The 15,810-nt window shown below is 36.6% G+C and overlaps 1 protein-coding gene and 1 pseudogene across 2 annotated transcripts in view; one reads left to right on the forward strand and one right to left on the reverse strand.

Moving 5' to 3' along the window:
- PDE4B (phosphodiesterase 4B) overlaps nucleotides 1–15,810 on the forward strand; it is a 585,958-nt gene that overhangs the window by 294,006 nt on the left and 276,142 nt on the right. The gene's annotated exons all lie outside the window — the stretch shown is intronic.
- LOC115835231 lies at nucleotides 9,815–9,936 on the reverse strand (annotated as a pseudogene).

Raw genomic sequence — 15,810 nt, forward strand, 5'->3', positions numbered from 1 at the left:
TTCAATTTAAAAAATTATACTGCTTACGAGAGAGATAGAAAATATAACAAGAGAGTACACGTTAGGGTGAAAGAAAATAGAAAAATAAAAGTGGGGACAAAGTTGCTGGGAATGTGACTTAAAACATACAATGCAGTGCTGGAGGTACGTCCTGTTTCCTATCAGTCAAAGGTGAAAAAACAGGAGCCTTCTCTCTTACAAAACGTATTGTTCAGAAGATAAAACGCAAATCAATTGCTCATAAGCAGTAAATCTATATTTGGTATCAAGACCAGACAGAAATTTCTCCCCGTGCGTTCTCATTAAAAGGAAATTGAGTAAAGTAGTGAACACCCTTGCAAACATTATTACAGTATTTACAATAAAGAGCTTCATAGGAATCTTTCTTATAATGACCCTCAGTCTGGCCAATGACATCATAGCAACAAAGTGAAATACATTAAGAACAATTCCTCAGGTGCGGACCAGAGCAAACTCTGGTTTAGACCCCAAGAAACTCATCCAGTAGAAGGGCTGAGGGATCAACCCTCAAAGTAGGTGATGTTCCAAATCAATGCTCTAGGGGTCTGGAGGCTCAGGTATGGAAGTGAGGATCAGATATGGTAGGTCTGGGCTGCTTTTAGTCTTTTTTCAAGTATGTGGTAGTATCTTCATTTTACTTGGTGATCTGTCTAGGTTTTGCTAGAAATTTAGGCTGTGGCTAGCACTACAGTGGAAGGGATTCTCTCTGCTGGGAACAAGGCAGAGTCCCAAGCATTGGGCTGATGTTACAGGCACAGTTCTTATTTTGGTTGGAAACAGAGGTACTGATCAAGAAACCAAAGTGAACAGCCAGTCACATGCATAGAGTTAGGGCAGGGATGGTGGGGGATGTGGGATTAGCTTGATGGACTTAGGGATGTGCTGGTTCACTCATTTAGGATGCACCAAATACCAGAATTAGTAAGGATGGGGCTGGAAATATACCTATGCCAGGCTTTGTTCTCATTGGCGCAGCTGTGGTCCCCAGTGTGTAGAACGGAATCGCCTGGGGATGCTTGTCAGCATGCACATCCCCGTGCCCTACCCCGGACCTCCTGAGTCAATGTCTTTGCGGGCAGCTGCGGGTTTAACAACCTCCCCAAGTGCTTCTGATGTAGACTAAAATTTGAGAACCATTGAATTAGGGAGTAAGTGGATGAACCTACAGGTTTGAGACATAAGTATCTGTTCTTAGGCTGACTTGAAGCTAACATTGGACATGGAGCAATTTTAGTGGGACTTAGAGGAACAGACACCATTAAATTTTTCATAAAGCATTGAATGATGAAATGGCTTGGAACAAGTCACTGAATAAAAAATGGAATTTTTATGACAGAAGTGCAGAAAGGAAAATTTAAATGTCCTCTTAATAATGAGAGAAGGTGCACATTTAATGGATGGAGAAGTTTTAATATGAGCTAGCAGCACACCCTGTATTTACGTTCATGGAAAGCAGCTCTCAGAGCACCTGAGAAGTTTTATTTTGAGAGAAGGGAGATCTAGAGGGCCCTACATGCAGCTAGGGAAATAATAACTTGACAGCTGATGAAAACAAAACAATAGGTTGCTGTAAGAAGCAGAGTGGCTGGGTACTCTGACTATAATGTTTCCCTGGCTCTGAATACATTATAACCGCACAGCACAAAGATCCAGGGCATGCAGTACATATTTCCCTTGGTCTTGACAGGTTATGGGGAATCATGACAAGCTTTGCCTCTGTTAGACTGAAAAATAGATGTTTTGACTGCAAGTTTGTGCAGCTGTCTTTGATGATGAGGAGCTCATCCCACACCTCTGCTTGTTGTGTTATTGTTTTATTTGTTTGTTGTGATTTAAAACAGAGAAAGAAAAGAATTGGGGAAAAAGTTTGAACCAAAGCAATCAGACAACTTCAATAATAAAATGCTACCCAGGCTTTTGTGATGGGAAACCTCTGCAATCCCACTGCTAATTCTGTTCTCGCTATAGGGATTCATCGAGCCTATTTTATCAGCTCAGTGGGGTTCAATGTCTCTCCACTCCGATGGGAAAAAAGCGGAATTATCACCAGGGTAATGAAAAACACCCCATCCCATGTTTATAGTGTGTTTTATTAAAAGCATGTTGCTTTGGCCTCATATACCAATTGCAATATGTGAGTGTAAGATGCCAGAATAGCTCTCAAGGGAAACACTTTCCTTTGTGCTAATTTAAAATTCCTTGAAGAGCATGCAGTCAGGTGTGATGTTAATATTTTGTATCTTTTCTACATGAGATTTTCATAAAGGAGATGATAGGTGGAGTAGAGTAAAGGGTCAGCTGAGTTTTGGAGCCACCTGGCCTGGGCTGGGAATTTACTATGATTTGCTTTCAGAACTATTCTTTACATTTCTGAAAGCCTACATTCTCTTATTTTATGTCATAATCATTAGGGAATTTGAATGAGTGTTCTTATTATGATTAGGTAAATAATATTTTACTTATAATTTCTCTTAATAACCACATTTTACTTTGTATAAATTAATTTTCTGTTATGCCAGTGGAATTTTCACATTTGACTCTTTGTTTCTGCGAACCTTAACCCAATGTTGATTTTTGCAAACTCCACCATTAGTTCCTTCCAATTAGCATTTCATTCTCCAGCTCGTCTTTATCCTAATTCTTTCAAAACTTTAGGGCCCATATTAAGTCTTAGGGCAATTAATTCTTACCACAGTGTGTAGTTGAGTAGAGGAGGTAGACTTGTAAAGAAATAACACCAATGCAGTGTGACAAAGATAATAATAGAGGTGTTTAAAGAGAGAAGTTTAATTGAGAAGAGTGATATCTCAGTTAGGTCTTAAAGGACTGAGTGGAAATTCACCAGACTTTGAAGAGAAAGGTGCTTATGCCTGGGAGAGAGACCTGCATGCACAAGGGCATGGAGTTATGGAAGAACAGAGTGCTTGGCATGTTCAGAGACTAGTGGATAAGTCTGTACCTGTTCTTTATACTCACATATTGCAATGAGGGTTTACAGTCAAAAGATAAAGCCAGAAATGTAGGACCAAAATTGTGAAGTTCCTTATGTTCTATACAGTTGGGCTTGGTCTTTCTCCTGTGGGTATTGAAAGGGCAGTCAATGGCAAGTAGACCAGTATTTTTAAAAGCATCTTAGAAAGATTACTCTGGCAGAAGTATGCAAAATGATTTAGAGCAGTCCAGACTAGAGGCAGAGAAGTCAGTTAAGAGTTTATGGCAATAATTCTGAGACTAGCTGAGGAACCACAGCTTGGGCTGAGGTTGTTGGGATGGAGGAACATTGCTAAGGAAAGGTTGAATGAACTTGGTGATTGGCTGTTTGAAGCAGAGAAGAGGGGTGGGGAGGACACAGTGAATCTGAAGATTCTAACTTAGGGAATTGGCTGGTGCTATGTCAACTCAGACAAGGCATCTGTGAGGACAGGGCTATTTATTTTTTAAGGACAGGAAGTTAGTAAGTCAGTTTTAGGATGATGAGATCCAAGAACCTCTGGAGATAATCTAGTATTTAGTCAGATAAAGAAGCCTGGGGCTCAGGAGGAAGTCTAGACAGGAGATACGGATTTGGGAGCTTGGGGCTAATTATTGGTCTGCCTGAATCATGACTTTACAATGCTATTAATATAACCTATTCGTACAGCTGCATTACATAGATATCTCATTTACAGATTCTATTCTAATAATTCTTAAAAATTTTTACATTTTGTGCTACTGTGTCAGATCTACCCTATGCTATACTTGTATTTTTGCACCTTTTTAGACTAAGTGAAGTAGAAGCCTTTTAATTTATCTTTTTTCAGTGTCATACTATTGAATATTCAGCAAAGTAAAGTGGTCAGAACTTGGGCTTCAGAGCCTAGTAGTCATTGGGGCTTTTTTTCTCTTCTCCCGGAAACAATACAATTATATCCCTCCTCTTCCCCTCCCCCCCATCTCCAAGTAAGATTTAGCTACGTGACTAGCTTTTAGCTCTTGAAATGTGAGTAGACAGATCATATCATTTCTAGGTAGAAGCTTTTAAGGGTTAGTTTGTGATTCGTCACATCCTTTTTTTCTGCATCTGCAGCCTTGGAGATAGAAGCCCTGTCAACAAGGGTTCCGAAGTGACTGTATTGAGCAGAGTTCTCCATATGACCCACATTAGACAGGTAGTGAGAATGAGAAATAAAATGTACTGCATTAAGCCACTGAGATTGACATTGTTGTTATGAAAGCATAAGCTAGCCAGTCTGGCTGGTAAAGAGGTAACTAGACATGGGCTCAAGTCCCGGCTCTGTCACAAATTGACTAACTGTAAGAAAGTTACGGCCGGGCGCGGTGGCTCACGCTTGTAATCCCAGCACTTTGGGAGGCCGAGGCGGGCGGATCACGAGGTCAGGAGATCGAGACCACGGTGAAACCCCGTCTCTACTAAAAGTACAAAAAAATTAGCCGGGCATGGTGGCGGGCGCCTGTAGTCCCAGCTACTCGGAGAGGCTGAGGCAGGAGAATGGCGTGAACCCGGGAGGCAGAGCTTGCAGTGAGCCGAGATCGCGCCACTGCACTCCAGCCTGGGCGACAGAGCGAGACTCCGTCTCAAAAAAAAAAAAAAAAAAAAAAAAGAAAGTTACACAACTTCTTAGAGCTCCAGTTTCTTCATTTTTGGAAATAATGATACTGAATTTGCGAAAACTCTGTGAGAATTAGAGACAAGGTATGCAAAGTACCTTGTAAACAATAGCCATCCGCTACATAGCAGCTATTATTAAAGTCTGCATCCGTCATTTTAGATAGTTACTCAATTTTAGTGTTTTGATTTTGTAATACCTTATGGTGGCTATCGCTCTCAGATTTGTGTTGTGTTCAGATTTCTTGAAAATGTTATCTCCATGTTTATCTGAGAAATTGTTAAAAAATAAAAATAAAAATAATGAAAGCAAGATAGGGCCAAGAACAGGACTGAGTGGTCATGCTGACGTAGATCTTCTCACAGATACTTCATTTATTAATGGCTGTCTTTAGATAAAGTTGTAAAATTAATTCACCTTGCAATGGCCCCAAACTACTCATCTTGTTTCTGAGGATACAGAGGTTTTTTTTCTCATAGGCACCCTATAAAAGAGTTGCTTAGCCAGTCACCTTGCTAAGACTGCATAAGATATAATCACATCAACTTCTTAAACATTTGTAAACTATTTGTTTTGTGGTATGTTGGCTTTTTGTCTCAAACAGCTGATTGTTCTGTGTATTATGAAGTACTCAAATCATTTCTGAGCCATTATCTTTGCTCACAGGATAATTCTACACCAAAACGTCTGTCATTATGCTATTATAGAGTTATTTTTCTATCATGATCTGATTGCCTGCTTATACTATCCACCTTATTTAAAATTCTCCATTGGTCACACAAGATTTTATCTATTTGTATATGAACTAAAATTCAAAATCTACTTATGGAAAAATATCTCCTATACCCTTGATCTATGTAGATGACAAACTCAACTCTTAGAAGAAAGAAGAAGGGATGATAGGAATTACATTTCATAACTTCATTTTGAAAAACAAAAGTTGGTTGGTATCATGGAAGAGATAGGAATTTCAGGAGAGAGTGACCTTAGCTAATATACAGAAAACAAAACTGTAGAAAGACAAGAGAATTTATAAGGCAAATGTATTTGTAGAATAGTAGAAAGAAAGGATTACCTTCAGAGGTAGGCTTGGTATAAAAGGAAGTATCATTTCTTATGATGGACGAGCTATAAAGCTATAAAGCCTATTTCTTCCAGGGGTGATACAGCAGGAAATATGCTTAGATTCTAAATAGGTTTAGATAGATTTATAAATACATCAATTATATACCATCGAGGGCAGGACAGGTCATAGGAACATAAATATGATATTTTTGAGGGGAACTTTGGGTGGCCTATCACCTCATAAGAGAGGACTTATGTTGGATGGTTCAGCAGCTTGACCAATTTTGGGACATTCCTTTGTTCTTATAAGTGTTATCATAGTCAAATTACTCAGTGGAACAAATAGTTACAAGCTCCCCGAAGTCTTAGATGACAAAATTATATATACATATATATATATATATATTTGTGTGTCTGTATGTATATAGACACTGACATTACTCATAATTGAAAAACATCTTAACATTTTTGAGAAAGAGGCAGGGACTTCTTTTACTCTGTATGAAGGAAACTAGAGAATGTTGAAAGTCATAGGTCTGAAAATGTTTAATTACAAGTGTGTTTTCTTTAAAATCTATCCTTCAGTTGAGATGACAGTAGCTGTCACCACACCCCTTTCCCTAGGTAGCCAAATTAATTGGGAAAAGAAAAACTGTGTTCATTGGAGTAGAGTCTCACACACCATCACAGTGCCCTTGACAGCACCCTATTGTGGTCCCTGTTCCACCTATGTGATGGCCTTTCAGACATGACAAACAGTTTTTCTAGTTTCTTTAGGTGAAAAGATTTAACTGCCAATTAACGAGACATCCTAGGTTTAAAAAAAAGTGACTGTAACTTCGTAATTTTATTTTCCTAGCATCTGTTCTATTCAAGCCAAGCCTACTGCGGTGATCTTCATCAAGACAATTCAGGGGTTTCCTAGCAACCAAGTTTCCTGTGGTTTCCTTGGTTATATGTAATGACATAACTCTTATGGGCAACTTCACAAAGACACAGAAGAAAGCCCTCCTAAAGAATGAAATTCCAAAAAAATCAGGTTACTGCTCACTGAGTGTCTCTGTTTAAAACGGAGAAATTTGTCTTCATGAGTGTTAATGACACTAATAAATGATTACGTAGCGATTGCAAAGTAAAATCACATGGTTATTTGATTTCTTTCACTGTGTTTGTTATATGCATGATCCTAATTTGATTTCTGAAATCAGGATCCTTTTTCCATCTCTTGTAATTGACTGCCACATACTTAGACATATCCAGCAGATGAAAATTAGACACTTAAAAGAATTACATGAGAGGTCATTTATTAAAATAGCAGAGTTGTTGCTCAAGAGTAGGAACCAATAATACTGCCTGTTTTTACTAATAAAGTATATTTAGGAGGTTTTATGGCAATATCAAGGGTTATTGGTGGAGGCCATTAAATAACTGTTAATGTATACTGAGAAGTAAATTTTCCATGGCAGCATGACTGACATTAACTACTTTTATGTACTTAATTGTTTTTTTCTTCTATATTCACAAAGACAAATTATATTGGATAACTGTAATCTTTGGTGATATATCTAAAATCCGTAATATGTCAACCGAAGAAGGAAATATAAATTTACACAATTAAGAGTAAAATTTGTGCAACATCGGCTATTCATCCTTGCATTTTCAGTGCCTATCATAGAAGGTGGCTTGTGATAAGTATAAAAGATTGGATTAATGAATGACCAGGACTCAATAACTCCTTTGGTTTTTCCACTGGAAATCGGAATTTAATATGAGGATCCCCAGATTAAAGTAATGCACACTTAGAAAAGGAGAAAAATATAATTAATACATCAGAAATTTTTGAGTTAGAGTACAGTAAGTCCTCACTTGTTGTTGATAGGTTCTTGGAAACTGTGACTTTAAGTGAACTGTTATATTGGATAGTAGAACTAATTTTACCATAGGTTAATTGATACAAACAAGAGTTCAATTCCTACAGCATACAGTATATACAGTACCTTGTTTCACTTAAAGTCACACTTTTCAAGAATCTATCCATGAGGACTTACCGTATATATTCCTCTGCATACTATTTATTTATTAATTAAATATTTATTATGTCCTCTGCATACCATTCATTTATTAATTAAATATTTATTACGGACCTATTAGGTGCCAGGTTCTGTGCCAAGTGCTCAGAGTACAACTGAGAACAAAATTAAATATGATTACAGCCTCAAGAAGCTTGAAAATAAAATATTTAGGAATTATAAATTAGCTAAATGATAATACAAACAAAAGTACAAATACTGTAAAGACAAGATACTGTAAACACAAGATAGATTAAGCCATGAGTTTAACAAAGAAACCTCTTCTAATCTGGGGGTAGAGTGTCCAGGGATAGCTTCTCAAAGGAAGTAGCATTTAAGCTGAGAGATGAAGGCCTAGGTAAGCATAACTGGGAGAAAGTTGGGTGTGGGTGGGGAACAGCAGAAACAAAAGGATAAGCATGTGCAAAGACTTCAGAGGAACCCAAAGAAGCAGAGAGACCTGGAGTTCTCATTTCTGTCAGTGGGTATGAACCTAGAATGAGAGGAGATTTTGGAGGGTTTCAAAAGGATTCCTATAGGCCATGTTGAGCATTTAGCAGAAACAATCTAGAAAAAAGTTAGGAAATGTGGTTCATAGTTACAATTTAACCGTGGTAGTATTAAATGTATTTAAAAAATCACCTAAGACTTTGATTTGAGGGTGAAAATTTAATTCTGAAGTTACTGAAATAGTTGAGCCCCTGAACCCAGTATTCAGTTGTCACAACTGAAATAGTTGTGACATGAATAGGGCATTCGGACAGACTGTGCTCGTGGACTAGGGGTCGAACCAAGGAGAAGCTGAAGTCCAGCAGCACTGTCAATTATCCAGGCAGGAAGATTGAAGGCCTAAGGCTCAGAGCAGGCAAAAAGCATGGTAATGGGGTGGGGGTGGAGAAAATAGCACTTATTTAAGATGATTTTATTAAGTATTTGTATATACATTATTTCATTTAATTCTAAAAACCACATGATGAGGTGGGTATTGCTTTCTCCCTTTTTGTATTAAGAAACTGAGAAGTAGAAAGTGTAAAAAGCATACCCTGAATGACATGATACCAGTGAGGCTGGGATTAAAATCTAGGACTTTCTTGAGTTCTAAAATTGTGCTTTTTTTTTAGTGTAATACCTTATATTTCCACTCTTCTGTGCAGTAACTTGGGTCAGAGTCTTGATATCAAGATGGACCGTATGTCATGGCTGACCACAGCCAATGAGAGAGGAAGATTTATTCCAATCTTGCTTTCCTGAGGCTTCTAACCAGTAAGCTATACTAAGCCTAACTTAGTTGAAGCAAATGCCTTCTTTATTTAAATAGAACCACTTATTTATGTATTTATTTATCCAAGAAACTTTATTAAGTTACCTTTAAAATCACATGCTTAGCAATCATTTTGAAAGTGATGCATTTGGAATTTGATGTATTCAATTCTGCATTGAGATGAGGGGAAAAAAAGCATAACACAACTTATGCCCCTCATATCATTAAGACAAATATGGAAAAGTAGAAGGGACCCAGAAATCATTTGGGCCCTTGGTGTTCTTTCATTCATTCAATCAATTTTTTATTGAACTTCTCCTATATGCCAGGCCCAGTTTTAGGTGTTGTGGATATTCCATTGAACAAAGTCCTTGATATCATGGGAAATAGACAAAAACACATAATCTAATAAATTATAATTCATAGTCAGGCAGCAAGAAATGATATGAAGAGAAATGGATGAGAGTATTAAAAAGTGATCAAGTAAGGTCTCCCTGAGGAAGTGAAATCTGACTAGAGACCAGAAAGAAGCTAAGGAGTGATAAATGGAGGAAGACAATTCAAGGCAGAGTGAGGAGAAATCTCAAAGACTGAGACATACAGCATGCTTGGTAGCTTGGAGAAATGACGGTGCTTCAGATTTTCTGCAAACTTAGTGATTAATGATTTTTCAAGCTAATAAACTGAGTTTACAGTCCTTGTATAACAGAAGAGACTCAAAGATCTACCATTTAGTCAAGGAACCATGCAGCTGAAACTATATAAATCCAAATCTGGCCTCATTTAATATGAACAATTGTGTTAAAATCAACTTCTTTTCTGCATTAAGTTTTAGTCCTTTGAAGTTTTCAATTAGCAATGACAGCGCCTCGGATAAACCTCATTGGCTATGATATTGCTACTGTGCAAAGCTGATTTAGTCCTTTAAAGCTAAAAGCCACTCTCTTGGCTTACAAACTTTGAGAATCACTTTAGAATTGTTTAAGGCAAAGACACAAACTGGGTTAATTTCATAGTAAAGATGGTTCTCTGTTGTTTGCACAGTGTTTTATTAATTCTAGAATCATGGGACATTAGAACTTAAAGTGATCTCTGAATTCATCTAAAGCCCCATAATAATAGCTAACATTTACAGGGCCAGCTGGCATTCTAAATGCTTGACTCATATTAGCATATTTTGTCCTCATAACCTTTGCAGACATAAATATTATGCCTCTGTTTTTAAATGGGGGAAATTGAGGAAAGTACGGGTTAAGTAATTTTCCCAAGGTAATACAACTATTAAGCAATGAACCCATGCAGTCTGACTCTAAAGTCTTTGCATTTAACCATTGCATACTAGACAGTTGGAAGAAACAGACTGACTGGTTAAGTAAAATTTCTAAAATCACACCCTTGGGAAGCAAAGGTGGAATTTCAGCCTTGTCCTGTATGCCCTTAGAATTTGAGTTCTTAATTACTATTCTGTGCTACAAGCATCATTCATCTTGGTGAACATCTAGTTTAAACTCCACTTTGGGAGGTAATACTGTTCAGTAGAGTATACATGGACTTTTTGAACTAGAAGAGTCTTTGTTTAAATTCAGTTACATACTTGCTATTATAGCTTGCAATCTTGAGCAAATAACTTATTTAAGTCTCAATTTGCTTATCTACAAAATTTGGGTAGTTGTACTTGCCAAATTACATTGTAGAGAGAAATAAATGATGTATTGTGTCTAACATAGCATTGAGTATGTATGAGGCAATTGACATATGGTGCAATTACTGTAATTCTGGAGAGGAAACTAAGGTCAAAGGAACTGTGTCACATAGCTAATAGTGGAATACCTGAGATACAAATCAGGTTCCCTGATTATTATATTTCTTGCATTGAACTACAAAAGGACTAAGTAGTGACAAGATTCACAGAAAAATAACCTGCCAATTTCTCTGTATGTCTGTTGTTATTCCAACTCAGAATCTGTGATATTAATGGCCATAGCCAATTTGCTGAACTCCTAGTGTGAACCACGCTAGTTCTCTGTGATATATGATGTCATGGATTGCTATGTAATACAGTATGTATCACTCTTGCTTTCCCAATTAGATCATAACAATCCTCTCACAGGGATTTGTTTCTTGTTTGATTGTTTTTGTGTTTCTTCTGTATCCTTGAGCTTCACCTTCAAGTGTGGGAGAAAAGGTCTTTTATGTTAACCCACAAATCAACTACTTTGCTTTTAAAATTTTTAAATATTTTATTTTATACTTTTAATCAATACATGCTATTGTAAATGTTTACGGGCTACATAATGATATTTCAATACATATAATGTGTATCGATGAGATCAGGATAATCAGTATGTCCATTATCCCCCTAATTTATCATTGCTTTGTGTTAGGAACATCCAGTATTCTCCTTCTAGCTATTTGAAACTGTATATTATTGTTGACTATAGTCATCCTACAGTGCTATAGAACACTTCGACTTATTTCCCCTATCTAGCTATAATTTCGTATCCTTTAAAAAGTCTGTGCGTATACCCTTTTCCTTACCCTTCCTAGCCTCTAGTATCCTCTGTTCTATTTTTCACTTCTATAAGATCAACATTTTTAGCTTCCTCATATGGGTGAGAACATGCGGCTTTTAACTTTCTGTTCCTGCGTTTTTCGCTGAAACTGCTTTGTTGAGAGATCATTTACATGCAGTAAACAGTATCAACTTTAAATGTACAATTCTATGAGTTTTGACAAATGCATACAGTTGCATAACAACCACCACAATTATGACATAGACTACTTTGTCCAAAATGGCTGCCACTAGCCACTTGTGGCTACTGATCACTTGTAATGGGGCTAGTCCTAATTAAATGCGGTATAAGTAAAAAAAAAATTTATATATATATATATATATATATACTGCATTTCAAAGGCTTCGTATAAAATTTAAATATCTCATTAATAATTTATGTTGATTATATATTGACCATCTTTTTATATATCAAGTAAGTATATTTAAATTAATCTTACCTTTTTTTACTTTTAAATATAGCTAGTAAAACATTCAAATTACATATGTGACTGGCACTATATTTCTATTGGGCAATGTTTTCATAGAACATTGTGACCACTTTTAAAAACTTATTCCTTGCCACTTTCTAAGCAATCTCCTTCCTGCACCTGAACTCTTGGTGATCACTGATATTCCCTCTGTCACTATAGTTTTGCCTTTTTTAGAACATCAAATAGTGTGTAGTTTTTCATATCTGGTCAGCATAATGCTTCTGACAGTCATCCATGTTTTTATGAATCAGCCGTTTGTTCCTTTATTGTTGAGTGGTATTTATGGATATTCCATAATTTGTTTATGTACTTCTCAGCTAATGGACATTTGGGTTGTTTCCAGTTTTTGATTCTTAATGAAGCTGGCATGAACATGTGAGTACAAGTTTTGTATGAAGATAGGTTTTCATTTCTACTGGATAAATATATCAGAAGGGGATTACTGGATGGTATAATAAGTATACGTTCAACTTTAGAAGAAACTGACAAACTGTTTTCCAAAGTGGTTATAATACTTTGCATCTCCACTAGTAATGTATGGGAGTTTAAGTTGTTCCACATTTTCAACAGCTTTGTATTGTCAGTCTTATTAAATTTTAGCCATTCAAGTGGATGTCTTTGGTATCACATTGTGATGGTTTTCATTTATGTTTTCCTTTATAACTAATGATGTTGAAGATATTTTTATGTGTTTATTTGCCTGCCATTCATATTTCTTCCTTGGTGAAATGTGTCAATCAAATCTGTCACCCATTTTTAAATGTTATTTGTCTTCTAATTGAGTTGAAAGGGTGAAGTTATTTATAAACACTGGATATGATAGTTTCTATTTTTATATCTTCAAATTTACTTTTTTTCTGCAGTGTTTAATATGATGGCAATACAATGCATTGTAATTTTTCATTGCAGATTTTCTTCTCTAAATTTCCAGTTGGCTCTTGGTTATAGCCTATACTTTTTTCTTCCATTATTTTATATTACTCTTTCTCTCTATCTTCTTGAACAAATGAAATATATTTGTAGTACTTTTTTAAAAAGATCCTTGTCTACAAATTCTGTTATTTTTAGTCTTTTAATTTGTTTATTTTTCTATTGTTTATTATCCTCATTTTTCTATCTTTTTATTAATTATTGGACTTTTTAGATAATACATTGTTTGCTGCTGGGTTTTTTTTTTTTGTATTTTTTAAAGTGGTGATAGATTTTGTTCTGGCACCATTGGGATACTTGGAATCAGTTTGATCCTTCTGAAGCTTACTTTTAACCTTTATTAGAATTGGCCCGGAGCACCAGTTAGTCTAAGGTTACTACTATGGTGATAACTATATAATGATTCTTGCGGATGCTCCATGTAAACACATTGCTTGGTAGAAACATGAATTAAGACTAACTCTGTGTAAGCTCTGACAGTTGTTCAGAGTGAGGTTCTTTCTTCAGCATTGGGTAGTTTCCTCTCACACAATTGCTTATCAGTCTTCAACCAGACTCAAGGGGATGCCTCAGCAGATTCTCAGAGCTCTATCTCAGCGCAGCTCCTTCATCTCTGGTACTTGTTCTTGCAATCTCTAGCCATTTGGCCTTCCATAAACTCTGATCTCTACCTTAACTCAGAACAAATGCCAGTCTCTGTCTGGGTTCCCCCTCTCTGCACTGCAGCCTAGCAACTGCTTTCAGGCTGTACACTGGACATTCATTGAACTCACCCTGCTTCTTTACCTTTTCTCAGGAATCATGATCCATCATTTCATAGATTTTCTATTTCATTATTCCATCATGGCTGGAAGCATAAGGCCACATATTTTAACTTTGAAATAAAAATCATCTTTGAAGCCTACAAAGGTTACATATGCAGCCTGAGTTTTTCCTTTCCATTGACAGTTCAAAATATGAGCACTCTACATCGGTCTTCAAGAGGTTAGTTTTAAATTTTTGGTCCCTAGGTTCCAAGTTAAACCCAGTTAGAAATGTTAACACTTTAACATTCAAGAAAGAAAGTCTAAAAACTATAATGAGCATACCTGTTGCTAAATTTGTAAGGTTTCGTTTCTAAATCAAATTAGAGCGTTAAAAAGCAACTTAATTGGAGTACTTTTCTTTAACTCTTCATAAATGGCTTTGCTCAGCTATATTTCATTATTGTGCTTTTAGCTTTCACTAAGGCCATACGAAAACATCACACCTTCTGGTAACACATGCACACACAAATATAGATACAATGAGAATTGAATTACCATAACACATCTCCATCGTTTCCTACTACTAAATGTAATTCTCAGATCCTTTGTTCCTGGCTTGGTGAAAATCTTGAAAATTTTTTTAAACAATTTCATTTCATTTTAAGTTCTGGGGTACATGTGCAGCATGTGCAGGTTTGTTACATAGGTAAAGGTGTGCTATGGTGGTTTGCTGCACCTATCAACTCATCATCTAGGTATGGCCCCAGTGTATGTTGTTCCCCTGCCCCTGTGTCCATGTGTTCTCATGGTTCAGCTCCAACATATAAGTGAGAACATGAGGTGCTTGGTTTTCTGTTCCTGTGTTAGTTTACTGAGGATAATGGTTTCCAGCTCCAGCCATGTTTCTACAAAGGACATGATCTCATTCTTTTGTATGGCTGCATAGTATTCCATGGTGTATATGTACCACATTTTCTTTGTCCAACCTATCATTGATGGGCATTTGGGTTGATTCCATGTATTTGCTATTGTGAATAGTGCTTCAGTGAACATATACATGCATGTATTGAAATAATACATTAATGGATGCCACTTAATGTGTTTTTGGTAATTTTGACTCTTATTTCAACTTCATTGTTCTAATTCCTTTTTCTTTATGTTATTTTGATTTTTAATGGAAGAATTACATTTTAAAACAATGAATGAATAAAATTGTTTTTCTATTTTGACAATCCTCGACACATAGTTGATATTCAGTAAACTCTGATAAAATGAAAGTAATTGCTAATAGACTAAGCTAGTGAACATATGCAAGAAATGGATTATAAGTCCATTTATCTCAGTCCCAAGCACATATTGACACCTACAATATACAAAATGTCGAGGTGGATGCCAAAAAATAAACTGACTGAGATGTGGTCTTGTTGTAATGGAGCAATCACTTATGAATTTGATTTTGTATTGATTGAGTCAGAACAGATTGCTTTCTCTGCTTGAAATGCTCCCTCTTCCTGCAAGACACCATACTCAGATAATCTCTCATGTTTCTTACTTCATTCAAGCCCTTCCTTTAATATCACTTCATCAAAGAAGTCTTCCCTGGCCATTTTTCCTAAAATACAATTACCTGTTTATATTTTATTCTCTTACTCTGTTTGTGTGTATATGTATATATACATACATATATATATGTACATTTGAGACAGAGTCTTGCTCTGTTGCCCAGGCTGAAGTGCTGTGGTGGGATCTCGGCTCACTGCAATCTCCCCCTCCTGAGTTCAAGCAATTCTCCTGCCTCAGCCTCCCAAGTAACTGTGACTACAGGTGCGCACCACCACGCTGACTAGTTTTTGTATTTTTAGTAGAGATGGGGTTTCTTCATGTTGGCCAGGCTGGTCTCGAGCTCCTGACCTCAGGTGATCAGCCCGGCTTGGCCTCCTAAAGTGCTGGGATTACAGGTGTGAGCCACTGTGTCCGGCCTGTGTTCAAATTTTTCTTTCACTCCTAACCTTAATTTCAAAGTAAGTTCTGTGAGGATAGGGATTTGGGCTGATGTGTTCAAACAG

The sequence above is a fragment of the Nomascus leucogenys genome, chromosome 5 (genome assembly GCF_006542625.1).
Source record: "Nomascus leucogenys isolate Asia chromosome 5, Asia_NLE_v1, whole genome shotgun sequence".
Taxonomy (NCBI): Eukaryota; Metazoa; Chordata; class Mammalia; order Primates; family Hylobatidae; genus Nomascus; species Nomascus leucogenys.